General features: G+C 39.5%; 1 protein-coding gene across 9 annotated transcripts in view; it reads right to left on the minus strand.

The window, feature by feature from the left end:
- PKIB (cAMP-dependent protein kinase inhibitor beta) overlaps positions 1 to 21,242 on the minus strand; it is a 103,110-nt gene that overhangs the window by 37,966 nt on the left and 43,902 nt on the right. For 5 of the 9 annotated variants that reach the window (XM_081529406.1, XM_081529400.1, XM_081529401.1 and 2 more), the window contains one exon: positions 2,860 to 2,929. The exons of the other annotated variants lie outside the window; for them this stretch is intronic. The gene's annotated coding sequence lies outside the window, so the exon portion shown is untranslated. The remainder of the gene's footprint in view (positions 1 to 2,859; positions 2,930 to 21,242) is intronic. 9 annotated transcript variants of the gene reach the window in all.

Consider the following 21,242-nt stretch of genomic DNA (forward strand, 5'->3'; position numbering starts at 1 on the left):
GAAAAAAATGATGCAAGAAGATGGACTAAAACGATGATGGCTCTGCCATCTAGAGATCTGGAGTTTGAAAAAAGGCACAGTTGGCTCTGCTAAGAGGAAGAATCAAGAAGGCAATTGAGACGATGGTGTCACTGCTGGAACAGGCTGCCTCTCCTGGTGAGAACCTCAGTCCCTCAGTGACCTTCCTGATGCTTTTTACTCAGGATGGAGAACTGGAGTCAGGAAAGAAAAAGCTCACTTTCAGACAGCTGGGCAGGTAAGTAGGAAAGCTGAGTCACAGAGCACTTTCTCCACCTGCTAGGAAGCCTACCTACAGTCAACACTAGAAGTACTGGTTTCATAGGTGTCACAGGTTCCTGACGTGGCAGTCAGCTGATGTGATGGAAATGGAACTGAGCTGGGGGTAGAAATCCAAGTGTTGATCCAAGACTTGCCCATGGCCTTGGGCATAGCTCTGAGCCTCATTTTCCTGCTCTGTGAGATGAAAGGTTTGAACTAGATGGTTTCCTACAGTACTTTCTCTTGCAGAAATTCTTCAGTATAGGGAGTAAGCACTTGGATTTACTAATGCAGCTATACAACCAAGGGTAAGAAGACTGTAAATCTAGGTAATGACTGTAAATGCAGACATCTAATCTCATCCTTTTCACTCTTGTAACTTAATCTAGACTAGTTGAAGCACATATCCATAATGATATTCCCTCATCCACATACAGCAAGCACAGCCAAAAGTTTTATGAATAAAAAATTAGAGATACAGTAAGGCTGTAAAGCAGCAGTTTGCAAATATCAAAATCAGTGTGGCAACTCTTGAAAAACAAGCTCTGATGCCTTGCACCAGATCTACCAAATCTGAATTTTTAAGATGGAACTCTGGGTATGTTTTTTTTTACAAGGCTCTCATGTGCCTTTGGTGATCAGCTAATTTGGGGCTCATTTACAAAGGAAAAATAGTGTCTTTCAAAGGGTAGCCTGTAGATCATTTTCATGTAAAATATCTAAGATGCTTGGCAAAAATATCTCAGAAGACGGCCCCAAATCTTCATTTTAACAATTCTTTCAGTGATTTTACAAATAGCTTATACATGCTGAAAAATGAAATAATCATACAGGCAAGACCTCAAAGTCTACTGAACAGTATAGTGAAGACAGGAACTTCTGACTGCAATAGAGGCCTATTCATCATTATTATTTCTATCGTCTTTGATCATCTTGTTTACTCCCATAACAAAACTGTGATACAAGCACTTTTGCCCTTGTTTTACTGACAAACTGAAGCAGTAGAGAGTTCAGGTAATTTCTCCAAAACCATGAGATTCATAAATGGATACAGAAGAACTGAAATATAATGCCACATAGCTAAAGAACAGCCTATACTGCTATAGAACGTGGAATTAAAGAGTTCAGTACAACCTTTTAATTAAAACCATCTGCTGAGATCTTATCTGAGGAAGCAAGTTAGCCATATGCCTCAGTTCCTGCTGGTTGGCTTTATTACCTACATCACAAATGTTTACATCATTAAAAATAATCATAGATTAGCTAAGATGTATGGAGAAGGAAATGGCAACACACTCCAGTACGCTTGCCTGGAAAATCCCATGGACAGAGGAGGCTGGTAGGCTACAGCCCATGGGGTCGCTAAGAGTCAGACACGACTGAGTGACTTCACTTTCACTTTTCACTTTCATGCACTGGAAAAGGAAATGGCAACCCACTCTAGTGTTCTTGCCTGGAGAATCCCAGGGACAGAGGAGCATGGTGGTCTGCCATCTATGGGGTCACACAGAGTCGGACACAACTGAAGCGACTTAGCAGCAGCAGCAACAGCAGCCAAGATGTAAGGACTAGTAACTAATAAACAACAATATTTAAGGGATGCCCTAGAATCCTAAAATGATCCAAGGTAGTCATCACTTCTAGTCAACAACCTTTGAAACAAATATTAGCTAATGAGAAGCACAGAAGTATGTTGTTCAGGGTCTCGTCCACTTGGTGAGGAGCCCAATCACCTCCAGACCTTAATTATCTGACTCTGCTTCATTAATCTATCTTTATGCCATAGACCCTAGACTGTATGCCTTTCAACATGCTAGAATAGGACTACATTAGACTTGAAATATCTTTCAGGGAATACAATATAAGATGCTATTACTATAAACACATTTTTTTAGGACAAAACTCTCTGCCCCCATTGATTCATCTCAATTTGTCTAATCAAATACATTTGTGAAAAGATGTGCTTGTCGTGATCTCTTGCTACACTGAAGTTGAAAGGATCTCCCAGATTCCCCATTCCTGCGTTGACTAGTACTTGGTATCGCACAATAGAAGGTATTTCATAAATACGATGAAATCAAATGGATCATAGCTATTATGAGTTCTAACTTTGATTTTTTAAAAACAATTCACTAAAATCATTAATGGGAAAGACAAAGTTGTCCAAAACCATACAATTTTTAACAAAATTCAAATTCTTCCCCTTTCCTCTGTTCATATCCTACTCTTTTCCTCTTCCTTTCACATTGACGTTACAGCCTTTCTAAAATATGTGAACACACAGATACTTTCACAAAGGGGAAAAGTAAGAAAAATGACATTAAGAAAGAGAAATTGCAAGAAAAATAACTAAACATTCAGTAGCTGTAGATAGATTTGTTGAAGGTTTTCTGACTAAGGATTTGTTTTTCTTGTTTCATTTTTTGAAGGGTGACTTTTGTGTGTGCTTTGCTCCCATTCAAATTTTGCATGCCAACTCAGACTGTATCACTATATCTTGTCAAATGTTTTACTGAAGGAGCCATTTCTTCCACAAAATCAGTATCTAATTTCCTAAATAAGGAAGAAAAAAATACTTACAAATCTCTGATTAAAATATGCTGCTATTTCTAAGACAGGTTTAGGAAGAAACTCTGACAAACCCTTTTTCCTGTAAATCAAAAAAAAAAAAGACTATGAAAAACCAGATAAGGTGAAAATCAAATTTCAACCATTTTGTCCTTTTTTAACTTAAAACTGGTAAACACCATGACTTGTTTGACTTTCTTGAGAAAAGCAGAATCTCCAATTCTACAACAAAATTTTCTATTAAAAGTCAAAAGGCTTCATTTCAAATAACAAGTGTTAGTACCTAGGATTGCCAGCTACAAAATGCAATTATACTACATCAGTGCTATTAGGGATTAATGTCAAGTTGAGAAAGTCATCACATAGGTTCCCTCCTCTGTGCTCTAAAACACTCTAGTCTATCTCTACTATTGAACCTATCACCTATATTGTTAATTTCTGATTAGTGCTTGCCTTCCCATCCCCCACCTCACACAAGTTTCTTAAAGCCTTTTGAGGGCACAGACTGTGATTCATTCACCTTGTAGGTAGGAGGGATGCAATAAATATCAGTTGAATGTCAAGGTTTGTGAGGTGCTTTTCAGACTCAGAGCTGCTTGAATGCATACTGCATAAGAATTTTAAACCTAGAGCAGACATCTTTCAACTGTGTTCCTCTACTCAGCTTCCTATATGGTTTTCTCTGTTCCTCTCACTGTGTATCTGAAACTGTTTTCCTTCAAATGAGTCCTATTTGTTCAGATGAGATAAAGGGAACTGAGAAGAGGAAGAGAAAAATAAATGAACAAATGATCTAATGGGAAGTAGTAACAAAGTAAAAATTTTACAAGCTGCAAAATTTATGTAAAATAATGCAAATATGCACCCCAAAAGAGCAAGATAAAGAAAAATGCTTTTGTAGTTCTAATTTTTCAAACATTTGCTTATGGCTCTGCAGATGGTGACTGCAGCCATGAAATTAAAAGACGCTTACTCCTTGGAAGGAAAGTTATGACCAACCTAGACAGCCTGTTAAAAAGCAGAGACATTACTTTGCCAACAAAGGTCCATCTAGTCAAGGCTATCGTTTTCCCAGTGGTCATGTATGGATGTGAGAGTTGGACTATAAAGAAAGCTGAGTGCAGAAGAATTGATGCTTTTGAACTGTGGTGTTGGAGAAGACTCTTGAGAGTCCATCCTAAAGGAGATCAGTCCTGGGTGTTCATTGGAAGGACTGATGTTGAAGCTGAAACTCCAATACTTTGGCCACCTAATGCAAAGAGCTGACTCATTGGAAAAGACCCTGATGCTGGGAAAGATTGAGGGCAGGAGGAGAAGGGGACGACAGAGGATGAGATGGCTGGATGGCATCACCGACTCGATGGACATGGGTTTGGGTGGACTTAGGGTGTTAGTGATGGACAAGGAGGCCTGGCGTGCTGCGGTTCATGGGGTCGCAAAGAGTCGGACACGACTGAGCGACTGAACTGAACTGAACTGAACTCAGCAAAGATCTAGTAGAAACTGCAAACAGGAATCCAGTTTAAAAGCAGGTAAAACTTAACACTGTTATTTGTGTCTTTAAAATATATATTTAATAAATCTCTATAATTTTACACCTTTTCCAGGATTAAATTTTGTTTTTATTTTATGAATTTCCACCTATCTCTTTCTACTTTACTAGAATCAAAAGAAAGAGTGACAGTTATTTTTCTCTCTTCACTTCCTTGCAGCTTATGCTATATTCAAATATATTCATGCAATGGACTTTGAAAATAATATCCATATGAATTTTTGATTCTTCACAGACATCAAAATTCAGATTTATGGGTAATATGCTAAACACAAATACACTAAAGATTAAGAGACTGAGAGACTCTCTACTTATCTTTCAAAGTATCAATTATCAAAAACTACCAATAAAAGAAAAGTAATTTCTGAAAAGGTTTTAAGAACAGTGGCATGCCACTGTTCACATGATCACCAACAAACTGCTTTGAGCACACATCTCCTATTTATGAAAATTCATGTTTATAAATTATAAGTAACACTCTTCTAATGAAAAACACAATTTGTTGTATTATCATTGACAGTATGTTAAATATATTAACAGAAATTTAACCCAAATAAGAATACTGTAAATATAACTAAGTTTTCTACTATGTTCTTCCTGAACTTCCAGGTTGGATGCAGAATTTAGAAGACCTTGTTACTATACAAGATATAATTTTCTCTCCATTATCTCTCTTGTAACTGCAGTTAAATCTAAGGAAAAGCTGATGATATACATATAACAACTAAGAGATTCCCAAGGGAAAAAGGCCAGTGGTTTCAGCAAAGGTTGTTACAGGCTTTGCAAGAGGAGCAGATCAAGATGTGGGTGGATCAGCAGAAATTCATCATATTAGTATACATGCACACAGAGGGCTGTGAATTAGCATAGATCTTGCAAATCAGCTAATTCAGTGATTTTCAAACTATTTTAGAATATTTCTTTCCCAAATGAACTCTTCAGCAGGTGGCCAATATGTAAGACAGATACAAATAGAACGGCGCTGGCTAAACCAGCTTCAGTCTCTACTCACTTTGTCTTCTTTCACCTCAACTCTCCCTCCACGAGTTTAGTTTGAAAATTACTTACAACACTGCCATTTTAGAGATTAGGCTACCATGCTGAAGAGGAAACAAGAGTAGCTGTTGTGAGACAGTGAAATAGATAAAGTAGCTGAATGATTGATCCTGGACATTGGACTGTCTTCATTGTAGATGCCCCTGCCTTGTTTTCATGGACTGGCTTCCCTGCACATCCCTATCAGATCTCATTTGCAAATATACATTTTTAAAGTATGATCTGGTAAGATTTAAGGTACTTTTCACTTCTAGGGTTTGATAAAATAATGAATACTCATTCTGTTCTTTTAAATCTATACTGTCTAACTTGAAAGTTTTCATGACTTGAGCAGTAAAGCAAGTCAATATGCAAAACTCTGCATAAAGAAGAAGGATACTGTTCACTTCAGATAGATCTAACACTGCACTTATACAGCTTGGCCTCATGTACCTCACCCTAGCCCTGGACCTCATCTGACAATTTCTCCCCCCCAAAAAATGAAATACAAATATAAAGATGATGCCTGGTTAGTTATATTAAATAAATGTGTGCCTGTTTCATACCTAGGATTGTAGGACTGAAGATGAAGTTGTTTGAGAACAAATAAGCAACTAGAGAACTACATGAGGTAATACTTAGTCAACGGTTACATTCAGCTATTTTACAATTTCAATGAGCTACTAAATCTAGTCTGCTTTAAGGGGCGTTAGTTTCTACTTTTGTTTTGTTTTTAAAAGCAAATCATAGTTCTAAAATGTATAAAGACCTGAACATTCAAAATGTCAGATGAGGGGAAAGAGGGAGAGAATATATGTATACATATAGCAAATTCACATTATTGTACAGCAGAAACTAACACAACATTATAAAGCAATTATACTCCATTTAAAATAATTTTCTTAAATGCAAAAAAAAAAAAAAAAATCAGGTGAACTTCATCTGCTTCCTAAAAAAAAAATCTGACCACTTCAACTGCAAGACCCAGTTTTGAAAAGCTGTTTTCTGATGATGCATTTAATCTTTCAAGCATTATAAAGATGAAAACAAACATTAAAAGATGAATCAATGTGACATGAGGGAGCACGGACATTCATGAGGATGTTTTCTATCCATAGAACTCAAATGAACTAGCTTAGGAAAACAAATGACTCTATATGCCTGACACAGAGTAGGCACCCAACACATGTTTACTGGATAAACGAAGACTGAATGAATGAAAGTTGAAGAGGGATCAGAAGCAGGTAGAATAGGACCAGATATCAAGAGTTTTGAAAGACTTTATGCTGTGGGCTACTAAGCTGAGGTTTAACAACAACAACAAAATGGCTTTTTAAAAGAAAAATGAGTGAGTTGACAGTTCAGTTCAGTTCAGTCGCTCAGTCGTGTCCGACTCTGCGACACCATGAATTGCAGCACGCCAGGCCTCTCTGTCCATCACCAACTCCCGGAGTCTACCCAAACCCATGTCCATTGAGTCGGTGATGCCATCCAACCATCTCATCCTCTGTCGTCCCCTTCTCCTCCCGCCCCCAATCCTACCCAGCATTAGGGTCTTTTGCAATGAGTCAACCCTTCGCATGAGGTGCCCAAAGTATTGGAGTTTCAGCTTCAACATCAGACCTTCCAATGAACACCCAGGATTGATCTCCTTCAGGATGGATTGATTGGATCTCCTTGAAGTCCAAGGGACTCTCAAGAGTCTTCTCCAACACCACGGTTCAAAAGCATCAATTCTTCGGCGCTCAGCTTTCTTCACCGTCCAACTCTCACATCCATACATGACCACTGGAAAAACCATAGCCTTGACTAGACGGACCTTTGTTGGCAAAGTAATGTCTCTGCTTTTAAATATGCTATCTAGGTTGGCCATAACCTTCCTTCCAAGGAGTAAGCGTCTTTTAATTTCATGGCTACAATCACCATCAGCAGTGATTTTGGAGCCCAAAAAATAAAATCTGACACTGTTTCCACTGTTTCCCCATATATTTCCCATGAAGTGATGGGACCAGATGCCATGATCTTAGTTTTCTGAACGTTGAGCTTTAAGCCAACTTTTTCACTCTCCTCTTTCACCTTCATCAAGAGGCTCTTTAGTTCTTCTTCACTTTCTGCCATAAGGGTGGTGTCATCCGCATATCTGAGGTTATTGATATTTCTCCTGGCAATCTTGATTCCAGCTTGTGTTTCTTCCAGCCCAGCGTTTCTCATGATGTACTCTGCATATAAGTTAAATAAGCAGGGTGACAATATACAGCCTTGACGTACTCCTTTTCCTATTTGGAACCAGTCTGTTGTTCCATGTCCAGTTCTAACTGTTGCTTCCTGACCTGCATACAGGTTTCTCAAGAGACAGGTCAGATGGTCTGGTATTCCCATCTCTTTCAGAATTTTCCACAGTTTATTGTGATCCACACAGTCAAAGGCTTTGGCATAGTCAATAAAGCAGAAATAGATGTTTTTCTGGAACTCTCTTGCTTTTTCGATGATCCAGCAGATATTGGCAATTTGATCTCTGGTTCCTCTGCCTTTTCTAAAACCAGCTTGAACATCTGGAAGTTCACGGTTCACGTATTGCTGAAGCCTGGCTTGGAGAATTTTGAGCATTACTTTACTAGCATGTGAGATGAGTTGACAGTTAGCAAACAGTAAATCCAGCTGTAAGACTCTAAAAGTAATCTTGGCATTGGCAATAAAGGCCCACCAAAGGGGGAGACAATAAAACTGGATTAAGGAAGGTGTGGCAGAGACTTCTGGTTGGGTTCTCAATAGCTCTTCTGCTCGTTTTCTCTAAAAAATAGAAAGTTCAGCTGGGTACATAGCTAAGGACCCCACTACCAATCCTCCCATGCTGCTAGATGCAACCATGTAACTGGATTTTGTCACTGAAACATGAGCTATGAGCATAAGTGATGTATGCATTTCTAGGTTATACCCTAAAAGAGAGGGGAGTCTGGCCCTTCCCTTCTCTTTCCTTTTTTGAAAACTTGATAGCATCTGTGTGGTGAGCCATCATTCACCACGTGGACAAGGACAGCACCCTGGGGATGACAAAGCAACAAGATGTATGTAGCCCGTATCCCTAACAGGTCAAGCCATTACACCATGTTTGTACCATCTACCTGGGCTGTAATAAGACAGAACTAAACCTACACTATGTTTAAAGAAAGTGAAGTCGCTCAGTCGGGTCCAACTCTTTGCGACCCCATGGACTGTAGCCTACCAGACTCCTCCATCCATGGGATTTTCCTGGCGAGATTACTGGATGGGTTGCTATTTCCTTCTCCAGGGGATCTTCCCAACCCAGGGATAGAACCCAGGTCTCTTGCATTGTAGGCAGACACTTTACCATCTGAGCCACACTATGTTTAATCCACTATTATTTCAGGACTTTATTATAACTGTCAAACCAATATTTTAACTAATTCAGATGAATAAAGAACATTTTGAAGTAGAAAAATCCACAGAATGTGGTGATAGGCCAAAGTGAATGAAGGAGGGCAATGAGTTGAAACAATTGCAAGGTTTTAGGGAACTGGATCACAGAATCACTAACAAAATAACAGATGAGAAGAAGAGCTAGTAAGTTTAGATGCTGGCAATACTGCCAAGGGGACGGCAGAGTAAGTAACTGGAAGTATGGGCCTGGCACTCAGACAAGAGGAGAAAATTAAAAACGGAAATTTCAGCAATTTTGTATCGTATATAGAGTTGAAAAGATGAGAACTGATAGAATCTCAGGCTAAAAGAGATCAGTGTATGTGTCAATGAATAATAGTGTGTTCTCACAAGAGGCAGGAGAGAGAAGCAGTAAGCAGCAATTAATAAGAGAAGGGTAATGATTGAAAATATGAAATAACAGAATTAACCTTAATCCAAGATGGCAAACAAATTTAAAAAGTATCTGATGTGGTCTAAACTTCTTAAATCATTTAAAAGTATCATGAAAAATGAGAAAAGCATCAATCAGAGTTCTGAACAAGTCAGGTCTCAATCATGCTTTAGTTTCAACTTAAACTTTTGGAGTTACAAGAGAGCAGAGAACAAAGAACAGATACTTAAATCATTCTCTCCTTTCTGCATTCTCACAAGAGAGGAAGCAATGGAGTAAAAGGAATGAAGGGAAATGGAAGCAGAAGTGTTTTGCTACTGCCCTCAATCTTTCTAGGAGGCTGATGTTTTTAAGCGTGGAAATGATAAAATGAAACAGAAGCCACCTCCTCAACTTTTATTAACTTACATTGAAAGATACAGTGGATCTAAATTTCACATTTAACCCTTAAAGTTAAATAAGTTTGGCAACATGGAAGTCAACTGCTACTTACAAGAAGCAGGAGTTTGGAAATGCAATCTGCATCACTTAGCAGATGCGTTTCAGTTACTGAGAGGTCACCAGTTTTCCAAAATATTCAGGCAGTGTTGTCACACCATGCTCTGTAACAGTTTTTCTTCCCTACCTGGCCTTGGTCATCCAACGGAAGGATATTTTTTTAGGGAGGAGTCAAATCAATGATTTCTAGTTTTAATTTCACCATCTACTTCAGATTGATGAAGCTCCTCATAGTAGTTTTTTTCTTAAGATTATTTTCTCTCTAGTTTTAGCCAGCAGAATGTACATTTCAGCCACCCAAAAGTCATCAGGGAAAACTCCAGGATTCTTTACCACCACATTTTCATTACAACCAATCATATTAATTCACTTCGTATGAGAAACTTATATTCCCCTCCTCTCCTTTGAAGAGATGTCTGTTAGCAATCTTCCCTTCTTCGCATAGAGATTATATTATACATGGTCTTCACAATGTTTTAGGCATAGTTTTGGTCCTTGTTGTTTCCAGCCTTATATGTGAGTTTCATAATCAATCTTCTTTTTAAGTTCTTAACACTGGCTCAAATTTTAGGATTCCACCACCCACCCTTCTTTCCTGTACAGCATGATCAGACACTACTATGCATTCCTCCAAGTAGATCAGGGTGGAAGAATCTGCCCACCCAAATGACCTCTCCCTTATAAATGTCTGCAAAATATCCAAACAAAGGTTGCCATACACCATTAAGTTAATTTAAATAGCTTTTTTCTTATTTTGAGGTGGTATCAGGGAAGAGTGTGTGTGTCAGGGGTGGGGGCAGCAGAGAGGATTGCATTTCATGGTACTCAGCATTCAACATGAATAACTGTCAAGCTTCATTTGCATCTGTTCTGCCCAATGCGTCAGGTGTGGCTCGTGTGGTTCTAAAATTCCTGGCACTTAACACATCTGAAAGCCACTCTGATCATTCAGGAAAGCCCCTTTCTCCACTGTCTTACCATGTGTCATATAAAAACCACACCATAAAAGCACCAGACACAAACTTATTATAAACTACCCACTGCTTCACGTTTCTTTATAAAGCTTTAATAAAGGAAGTACCTATTACATTTTTCTAACAATATTAAACTTGTTAGCCTATATTACTTTCTTGCCTATATTATAATCTTCAAAGAGCAGGATATCAGCTCATAAGCCTGACATGTGTTCCATATGACTTACACTATTTTAATAGGTTTACCTGGGGCTAACGAGAAAACTGTTGGGCATCACAGTTAATAAATAATTTTTATGTTAAAAATAAAAGTTAAAATTTTAAGGACTAAATGCAATGCTGTTATATTCACACCAGCAGATTTAGACCTGGCATCCAAATATTTATGCTCACAAAAGAAAGCCAATGAAAACTCTTTTTTTTTTTTTTTTTGAGGATCAAATGTTTTCTTTCTTTTTTTTTTTTTTTTTTTATAAATTTATTTATTTTACTTGGGGGCTAATTACTTTACAATATTGTAATAGTTTTTGCCATACATTGACAAGAATCAGCCATGGGTTTACATGTGTTCCCCTTCCCGAACCCCCCACCCACCTCCCTCCCCCTCCCATCCCTCTGGATCATCCCACTGCCCCGGCCCCGAGCCCTTGTCACATGCATCGAACATGGAATGGTGCTCTGTTTCACATATGACAATACACATGTCTCAATGCCATTCTCCCAGAACGGCCCACCCTCACCTTCTCCCTCAGAGTCCATAAAATTGTTCCATGCATCTGTGTCTCTCATTCTGTCCCGCATATAGGGTTATCGTTACCATCTTTCAGATTCCATATATATGCATTAGTATACTGTATTGTTGTTTTTCTTTCTGGCTTACTTCACTCTGTATAATGGGCTCCAGTTTCATCCATCTCAGTAGAACCGGTTCAAATGTATTTTTTTTAATGGCTGAGTAATATTCCATTGTGTATATGTACCACAGCTTCCTTATCCATTCATCTGCTGATGGACATCTAGGTTGCTTCCATGTCCTGGCTATTGTAAACAGTGCTGCAATGAACATTGGGGTACACGCGTCTCTTTCAATTCTGGTTTCTTCGGTGTGTATGCCCAGCAGTGGGATTGCTGGGTCATATGGCAGTTCTATTCCCAGTTTTTTAAGGAATCTCCACACTGTTCTCCATAGTGGCTGTACTAGTTTGCATTCCCACCAACAGTGTAAGAGGGTTCCCTTTTCTCCACACCCTCTCCAGCATTTATTGCTTGTAGACTTTTGGATAGCAGCCATTCTGACTGGTGTGAAATGATACCTCATTGTGGTTTTGATTTGCATTTCTCTAATAATGAGTGATGTTGAGCATCTTTTCATGTGTTTGTTAGCCATCTGTATGTCTTCTTTGGAGAAATGTCTGTTTAGTTCTTTGGCCCATTTTTTGATTGGGTCATTTATTTTTCGGGAATTCAGCTGCAGAAGTTGCTTGTATATTTTTGAGATTAATTGTTTGTCTGTTGCTTCATTTGCTATTATTTTCTCCCATTCTGAAGGCTGTCTTTTCACCTTGTTTATAGTTTCCTTTGTTGTGCAAAAGCTTTTAATTTTAATTAGGTCCCATTTGTTTATTTTTGCTTTTATTTCCAATATTCTGGGAGGTGGGTCATGGAGGATCCTGCTGTGATTTATGTCGGAGAGTGTTTTGCCTATGTTTTCCTCTAGGAGTTTTATTGTTTCTGGTCTTACGTTTAGATCTTTAATCCATTTTGAGTTTATTTTTGTGTACGGTGTTAGGAAGTGTTCTAGTTTCATTCTTTTACAAGTGGTTGACCAGTTTTCCCAGCACCACTTGTTAAAGAGATTGTCTTTTCTCCATTGTATATTCTGGCCTCCTTTGTCGAAGATAAGGTGTCCATATGTGCGTGGGTTTATCTCTGGGCTTTCTATTTTGTTCCATTGATCTATATTTCTATCTTTGTGCCAGTACCATACTGTCTTGATGACTGTGGCTTTGTAGTAGAGTCTGAAGTCAGGCAGGTTGATTCCTCCAGTTCCATTCTTCTTCCTCAAGATTGCTTTGGCTATTCGAGGTTTCTTATATTTCCATACAAATTGTGAGATGATTTGTTCTAGTTCTGTGAAAAATACCATTGGTAGCTTGATAGGGATTGCATTGAATCTGTAGATTGCTTTGGGTAGAATACTCATTTTCACTATATTAATTCTTCCAATCCATGAACACGGTATATTTCTCCATCTGTTTGTGTCCTCTTTGATTTCTTTCATCAGTGTTTTATAGTTTTCTATATATAAGTCTTTTGTTTCTTTAGGTAGATATATTCCTAAGTATTTTATTCTTTTTGATGCAATGGTGAATGGTATTGTTTCCTTAATTTCTCTTTCTGTTTTCTCATTATTGGAGTATAGGAATGCAAGGGATTTCTGTGTGTTAATTTTATATCCTGCAACTTTACTATATTCATTGATCAACTCTAGTAATTTTCTAGTAGAGTCTTTAGGGTTTTCTATGTAGAGGATCATGTCGTCTGCAAACAGTGAGAGTTTTACTTCTTCTTTTCCTATCTGTATTCCTTTTATTTCTTTTTCAGCTCTGATTGCTGTGGCCAAAACTTCCAAAACTATGTTGAATAGTAGTGGTGAAAGTGGGCATCCTTGCCTTGTTCCTGACTTTAGGGGAAATGCTTTCAATTTTTCACCATTGAGGATAATGTTTGCTGTGGGTTTGTCATATATAGCTTTTATTATGTTGAGATATGTTCCTTCTATTCCTGCTTTCTGGAGGGTTTTAATCATAAATGGATGCTGAATTTTGTCAAAGGCTTTTTCTGCATCTATTGAGATAACCATATGGTTTTTTTCTTTCAATTTGTTAATGTGGTGTATTACATTGATTGATTTGCGGATGTTAAAAAAACCTTGCATTCCTGGGATAAAGCCCACTTGGTCATGATGTATGATCTTTTTAATATGATGTTGGATTCTGTTTGCTAGAATTTTATTAAGGATTTTTGCATCTATGTTCATCAGTGATATTGGCCTGTAGTTTTCCTTTTTTGTGACATCTTTGTCTAGTTTTGGAATTAGGGTGATGGTGGCCTCATAGAATGAGTTTGGAAGTTTACCATCTTCTGCAATTTTCTGGAAGAGTTTGAGCAGGATAGGTGTTAGCTCTTCTCTAAATTTTTGGTAGAATTCCGCTGTGAAGCCGTCTGGTCCTGGGCTTTTGTTTGCTGGAAGATTTCTGATTACACTTTCGATTTCCGTGCTTGTGATGGGTCTGTTAAGATCTTCTATTTCTTCCTGGTTCAGTTTTGGAAAGTTATACTTTTCTAAGAATTTGTCCATTTCTTCCAAGTTGTCCATTTTATTGGCATATAGCTGTTGGTAGTAGTCTCTTATGATCCTTTGTATTTCTGTGGAATCTGTTGTGATCTCTCCATTTTCATTTCTAATTTTGTTGATCTGATTCTTCTCCCTTTGTTTCTTGATGAGTCTGGCTAATGGCTTATCAATTTTGTTTATCTTCTCGAAAAACCAGCTTTTAGTTTTGTTGATTTTTGCTATGGTCTCTTTTGTTTCTTTTGCATTTATTTCTGCCCTAATTTTTAAGATTTCTTTCCTTCTACTGACCCTGGGGTTTTTCATTTCTTCCTTCTCTAGTTGCTTTAGGTGTAGAGTTAGTTGATTTATTTGATTTTTTTCTTGTTTCTTGAGGTACGCCTGTATTGCTATGAACCTTCCCCTTAGTATTGCTTTTACAGTGTCCCATAGGTTTTGGGTTGTTGTGTTTTCATTTTCATTCGTTTCTATGCATAATTTTATTTCTTTTTTGATTTCTTCTGTGATTTGTTGGTTATTCAGAAGCGTGTTGTTTAGCCTCCATATGTTGGAACTTTTAATAGTTTTTTTCCTGTAATTGAGGTCTAATCTTACTGCATTGTGGTCAGAGAAGATGGCTGGGATGATTTCAATTTTTTTGAATTTACCAAGGCTAGATTTATGGCCCAGGATGTGATCTATCCTGGAGAAAGTTCCATGTGCACTTGAGAAAAAGGTAAAATTGATTGTTTTGGGGTGGAAACTCCTGTAAATATCAATTAAATCTAATTTGTCTATTGTATCATTTAAAGTTTGTGTTTCCTTGTTAATTTTCTGTTTAGTTGATCTATCCATATGCGTGAGTGGAGTATTAAAGTCTCCCACTATTATTGTGTTATTGTTAATTTCCCCTTTCATACTTGTTAGTATTTGCCTTATATATTGTGGTGCTCCTATGTTGGGTGCATATATATTTATGATTGTTACGTCTTCTTCTTGAATTGATCCTTTGATCTTTATGTAGTGTCCTTCTTTGTCCCTTTTCACATCCTTTATTTTAAAGTCTATTTTATCTGAAATGAGTATTGCGACTCCTGCTTTCTTTTGGTCTCCGTTTGCATGGAATATGTTTTTCCACCCTTTCACTTTCAGCCTGTGTGTGTCCCTAGTTTTGAGGTGAGTCTCTTGTAGACAGCATATATAGGGGTCTTGTTTTTGTATCCATTCAGCAACCCTTTGCCTTTTGGTTGGGGCATTCAACCCATTTACATTTAAGGTAATTATTGATAAGTATGATCCCGTTGCCATTTACTTTGTTGTTTTGAGTTCGTGTTGAAACATCCTTTCTGTGTTTCCTGTTTAGAGAAGATCCTTTAGCATTTGCTGGAGAGCTGGTTTGGTGGTGCTGAATTCCCTCAGCTCTTGCTTGTCTGTAAAGCTTTTGAATTCTCCTTCATATCTGAATGAGATCCTTGCTGGGTACAGTAATCTGGGTTGTAGATTATTCTCTTTCATTACTTTAAGTATGTCCTGCCATTCCCTTCTAGCCTGAAGGGTTTCTATTGAAAGATCAGCTGTTATCCTTATGGGGATCCCCTTGTGTGTTATTTGTTGTTTTTCCCTTGCTGCTTTTAATATTTGTTCTTTGTGTTTGATCTTTGTTAATTTGATTAATATGTGTCTTGGGGTGTTTCGCCTTAGGTTTATCCTGTTTGGAACTCTCTGGGTTTCTTGGACTTCTGTGACTATTTCTTTCCTCAATTTAGGGAAATTCTCAACTATTATCTCCTCGAGTATTTTTTCATGGCCTTTCCTTTTATCTTCTTCTTCTGGGACTCCTATGATTCGAATGTTGGGGCGTTTCATATTGTCCCAGAGGTCCCGGAGGTTTTCCTCATTTCTTTTGATTCTTTTTTCTTTTTTCCTCTCTGCTTCGTTTATTTCCATCATTCTATCTTCTACCTCACTTATCCTATCTTCTGCCTCCGTTATTCTACTGTTGGTTCCCTCCAGAGTGTCTTTTATCTCCTTTATTTCATTATTCATTCTATATTGATTCCTTTTTATTTCTTCTAAGTCCTTGATAAACATTTCTTGCATCTTCTCAATCTTTGTCTCCAGGCTATTTATCTGTAACTCCATTTTGCTTTCAAGATTTTGGATCATTTTTATTATCCTTATTCTAAATTCTTTTTCGGATAGATTCCCTATCTCCTCCTCTTTTGTTTGGCTTTGTGGGCATTTCTCATTTTCCTTTACTTGCTGAGTATTTCTCTGCCTTTTCATCTTGTTTAGATTGCTGTGTTAGGCGTGGCCCTTCTGTATTCTGGTAGTATGAAGTTCCTCTTTGTTGTGGAGGTTCCTCACTGCGGTTGGGGTTGGACAGGTGGCTTGTCAAGGTTTCCTGGTTGGGGGAGCTTGTGTCGGTGTTCTGGTGGGCGGAGCTGGATTTCTGCTCTCTTGAGTGTAATGGAGTGACCAGTATTAATTTTTGAGATGTCTATGGATTTGGTGTGCCTCTGGGCAGCCTGTATATTGATGCTCAGGTCTATGTTCCTGCGTTGCTGGAGAATTTGCGTGGTATGTCTTGCTCTGGAACTTATTATCTCTTGGGTGGAGCTTGGTTTCAGTGAATTTATGGAGGCTATTGGATGGTCTCTTATTAATTAATGTTTCCCCTGGCTTTCAGTCTTATTCTTGCAGTAGCCTCAAGACTTCTCCTTCCATACAGCCTCAATAATAAAACTTTTAGGTTAATGGTGAAAAGATTCTCCACAGTGAGGGATACCCAGAAAGGTTCACTGAGTTACATGGAGAGATGAGGTGGGGGGGGTGGGTTGTAGTGACCAGGAGGGGAAGAGGGGAATTCAAATGTGGAGAGAGCAATCTAGCCAGTAAGCACTTCCCTCTGTGCTTTCCACAGTTTGGAACCCTCAGAGTGATTCACAGAGATACATAGAGAGGGGGGAGGAAGGTAACAGAGGTGAGCATGAGTAGAAAGGGAGGAATTAAGAGGGGAGAGAGAGATCTGGGCAGTATCCTGTTCCTGAAGTGTTCTCCGGTACCCAGAACACCCTCAGAGATTCACAGAATTGGGTTGAGAAGAGAAGGAGGAGGGTGGGAGATAGAGGTTCCCTGGGGGAGAAGAAAGAGCATCAATAGGGGGACAGAGTGATCAGGCCAGTGATCACACTCCTGAGTAAAAATGGGTCCTAAAGATTGGGTTCTTAAATGTACAAAGTTGATATCAAATATGTAAAACACAGATTAAAAATCTAGAGTAGAGGTTAGACTCATAAAACTTACAATCTAAAAAAAAAAAAAAAGAAAAAAGGGAACAGTGTAAAAAGAAAAAAAAACAGTAAAACAGTAAAAAAAGAAACAGTAAAAAAATGTAGAACAGGAAAAAAACATTAAAAAAAAAAACACAAAAGGTATAAGATATATGTATGTAGTTTGCTTCAAAAATAGGGTTTTTTTTTTTTTTTTTTGCAAGTTAATAGTGGGTTATGAAAATGAAACTTAAAGGTGTAATAGAGGACTTGAAGAAAAAGGAAAGAAGAGAAAAAAAAATTTTTTTAATTAAAAAAAAAAAATTAAAAAAAAATTAAAAAAAATAATAATAGTAAAAAATATATATATCCCGGACTTTCTCTGGAGCTGTTGTGAGCAGTGTGGGATCTGCTCAGTTTTAGATAGATCCTTATTCCTGCTTATACTTTTCAAGATCTGTAGGTCCTTTTTAATGCAGTCGGTATTAGCTACAGGGATCTTAATCTGTTGGCCTGTCCCTTCCAAAGCACTTCCCTCTGTTTATTTGGCTTCTGTTTGGAGATCTCTTCAGTATCTAATTTCCGCCCTGCATCAAAGCGGTGGAGGTGATCTCTTTAGGTTCGCTTGTTCAATCGTGCTGTGGGGAGGAAGGAACACTGCAATTCTGGCGTGTGTGTGGTAAGCTCGCAGTGTCTCGGCCGCACTGGGTTCGCCCCCGCTCACGGCGTGTGTGCTTTCCCCGTCTACCCTGCTCAGGCTTCAGGTTACTCGGCCGGGGAGTGGGCCCTGAGCTGCGTGCACTTCCCAGGACTAAGCCGCTCAGGTTCAGGCTCCCGGTTACTCCACAAAGGCGCAGACTCGATTTTGCCCGCGGCTTGTGCCGTTCCCGGTCGGAGCTGCCCAGGCGGCCAGGAGTTTGGCGAGGGCGCTGTCCCCTGTTGGGGCGGTGCGGCTTATCACCTCCCTGGTCCCCGCCTCGGTTTACGGGCGCGCCCGGCTCCGGTGTGCTTTGTGTCGGTTCTGGGGAGCTGGTCTCTGGCTGCGACCCTCCCGGCTGCTGTCGACCCTCCGGGATCTCAGGCAGTCTTTGCTTAAAAAACTGGGAGCCTGTTTGCAGTTTGGTAGGGGGTGCCCTCTCTGGAGCCGAGTTTGCCCCTTTCCGGCTCTGGCGGGCCCCGCCTGCCCGCTGTGTCCGGCGGGGGATGGCGCAGTCCGCAGCCGGCTAGCTCTCCTCTGGTATCGCTCAGTCCTTTGTTCTGTGAGCGGGCCGGCAGTGCCTTAGAGTTGGGCTTTTCGCGGGATAGTTCTCTCTCTCGCTGTCCCACAGTTTAGGTTACTATCTCACGTTAGCTCCCTCAGATTGCCCTCGGGGCACTCGGGCCCGGTCTTTACCCTAGGCAATGCCGCCCGCTCCTCTCCGTTCAGCCCCCACTTGCTGGTGGCGGATGATGCGAGCGTCTGGGGTTCTTTGCTGGGAGTTGCTTTAGGCACGTAATCTGTCAATTTTATTTATTTTTCCTCCCAGTTACGTTGCCCTCCGAGATAAAAAATCCTCCCCCACACCCGCCGGTGAGAGGGTTTCCTGGTGCTTGGAAATTCCTCCTCTTTTACGACTCCCTCCCCGGGACGGGTCTCCGTCCCTAACTCTTTTGTCTCTCTTTTTATCTTTTATAATTTCTCCTACCTCTTTTGAAGATAATGCGCAGTTTTTGTGAAAGCCTGACGTCCTCAGCCAGCCTTCAGAAGTAGTTTTGTGAAGTTTGGTCAGCGTTCAGATGTTCTTTCGATAAATTTGTGGAGGAGAGAGTGGTCTCCCCGTCCTATTCCTCCGCCATCTTCTGCTCTCCCTGAAAACTCTTATATATGAAAGTGAATCTACGAACTCATTGGGAGGGAAGAGAGCAACAACTGCTGAGTGTCCATGATTTTCCAGTTCGGTCTTAAACATTCTCTCGATGAATCCTTACAAAAGTCCCCAGAAGTAAACACTGATACCATTGGATTCCTGAGGGATCCTGAGGTTATAATAGAGCCAGTGTCAAGCAGTGTCAAGATTTAAACCCACAAAGTCAGACTGACTCAGTAATGACAGTGATGCTTGACTAGGTTAACCTACAGCAGCAGCAAAGAGTAAATACGTGGGAAAGAGGTCATTATGGATATGCAAATCTATTTTTTTCAAAGTGGTTTTTATGAGTCATCCTATTAGCATTATATTTTAATACCAGATGCTCCATCCCCACCTTGATACAATCAGTAATTTGTTCAAAGGAACCTGATCTGCTTTTACAAAAAGCACAGCAATGTCCTTGAAGGCAGTTGGGGACTAGTATTCAATGTGATGTCATCTTGCAAATCTATCACAAAGTGATCTGACAGACTCCTAGACTAACAGAGGTGGAAGATGGAGTAGTACAACAAAACCACAATAGAGTCCCAACTTTAAAAAGCTGTTTTTCAAAGATTTGGTGCCCTTTGGGTGTGAGGCAAGATGCTCTTAGGAAATGGACATAATGATCTCTTGCAACATCTCTTCCAAACCCTTTGGACTTTAGTTGCCATATCTGCACAGATAACCTGTGGGAGCCTTATGGGCTTTTGAAATGTTAACCTTCAAGTCTGGCAGTGTCAGTGGTGAGAACACCAGGCAAAGAAATTCAGATGATCATAAAAGTGTGGTCAGAGCAGGCTAAGGCTGGGAGAGATTCTAACACTAACAACAGTATAATGCTAAGCACATGAGCTTTGGAGCCAGGCTGACTCTAGAACATAACCATAACTGGGCCACTTTAATACAACTTTTCTTATGTATAATGTGAAAATTCTTTCTGGGGCTATTAGTAGTTCTCCTCCATTCTTCCGTGGAGGAAGATAATAAAGCTGTTAATAAAGCTAGTGGATGCGACAGAATTCCAGTAGAACAATTCAAAACCCTAAAGGATGATGCCATCAAGGTGTTGCATTCAATATGTCAGCAAATCTGGAAGACCCAGTAGTGGCCACAGGACTGGAAAAGGTCAATCCTCATCCCAATTCCCAAGAAGACTAAAGAATGTGCTAACCATCAGACAACTGCACTCATTTCCCACGCTAGGTAGGTCATGCTTAAAATCTTGCATGCTAGGCTTCAGCATTATGTGAACCAAGGACTGCCAGATGTCCAAGCTGGATTTAGAAAAGAAAGAGGAACCAGAGATCAAATTGCCTACATTTGCTGGATCATAGAGAAAGCTAGGGAATTCCAAAAAAACATCTACCTCTGTTTCATTGACTACAGCAAAGCATTTGACTGTGTGGAACATAATAAACTGTGGAAAGCTCTTAAAGAGATGGGAATACCAGATCACCTTACCTGTCTCCTGAGAAACTTGTATGCAGGTCAAGAAGCAACAGTCAGAACATTGTATAGAACAACCGACTGGTTCGAGAGTGGGAAAGGAGTAAAGCAGGGCTGTCTGCTGTCACCCTGTTTGTCTAATCTATATGCTGAGCACATCATGAGAAATGGCGGGCTGGATGAGTTACAAGCTGGAATCAAGACAGGCGGGAGAAACATCAACAACCTCGGATAAGTGGATGATTCCACTCTAATGGCTGAAAGCAAAGAGGAGATAAACAGCCTCTTGATGAGGGTGAAGGAGGAGAGTGAAAGAGCTGGCTTAAACTAAATATTAAAAAAACTAAGATCATGGCATCCAGCGCCATTACTTCATGGCAAATAGAAGGGAAAAAAGTGGAAGTAGTGACAGATTTCCTCTTCCTGAGCTCTAAAATCACTGCAGTGGGTGATGCAATCATGAAATCAGAAGATGTTTGCTTCTTGGCAGGAAAGCTATGACAAACCTAGACAGTGTGTTGAAAAGCAGAAACATTCCTCTGCTGACAAAGGTCCATATA

This window comes from Giraffa tippelskirchi, chromosome 9 (genome assembly GCF_054371585.1).
Source record: "Giraffa tippelskirchi isolate mGirTip1 chromosome 9, T2T-mGirTip1v1.2.pri, whole genome shotgun sequence".
Taxonomy (NCBI): domain Eukaryota; kingdom Metazoa; phylum Chordata; class Mammalia; order Artiodactyla; family Giraffidae; genus Giraffa; species Giraffa tippelskirchi.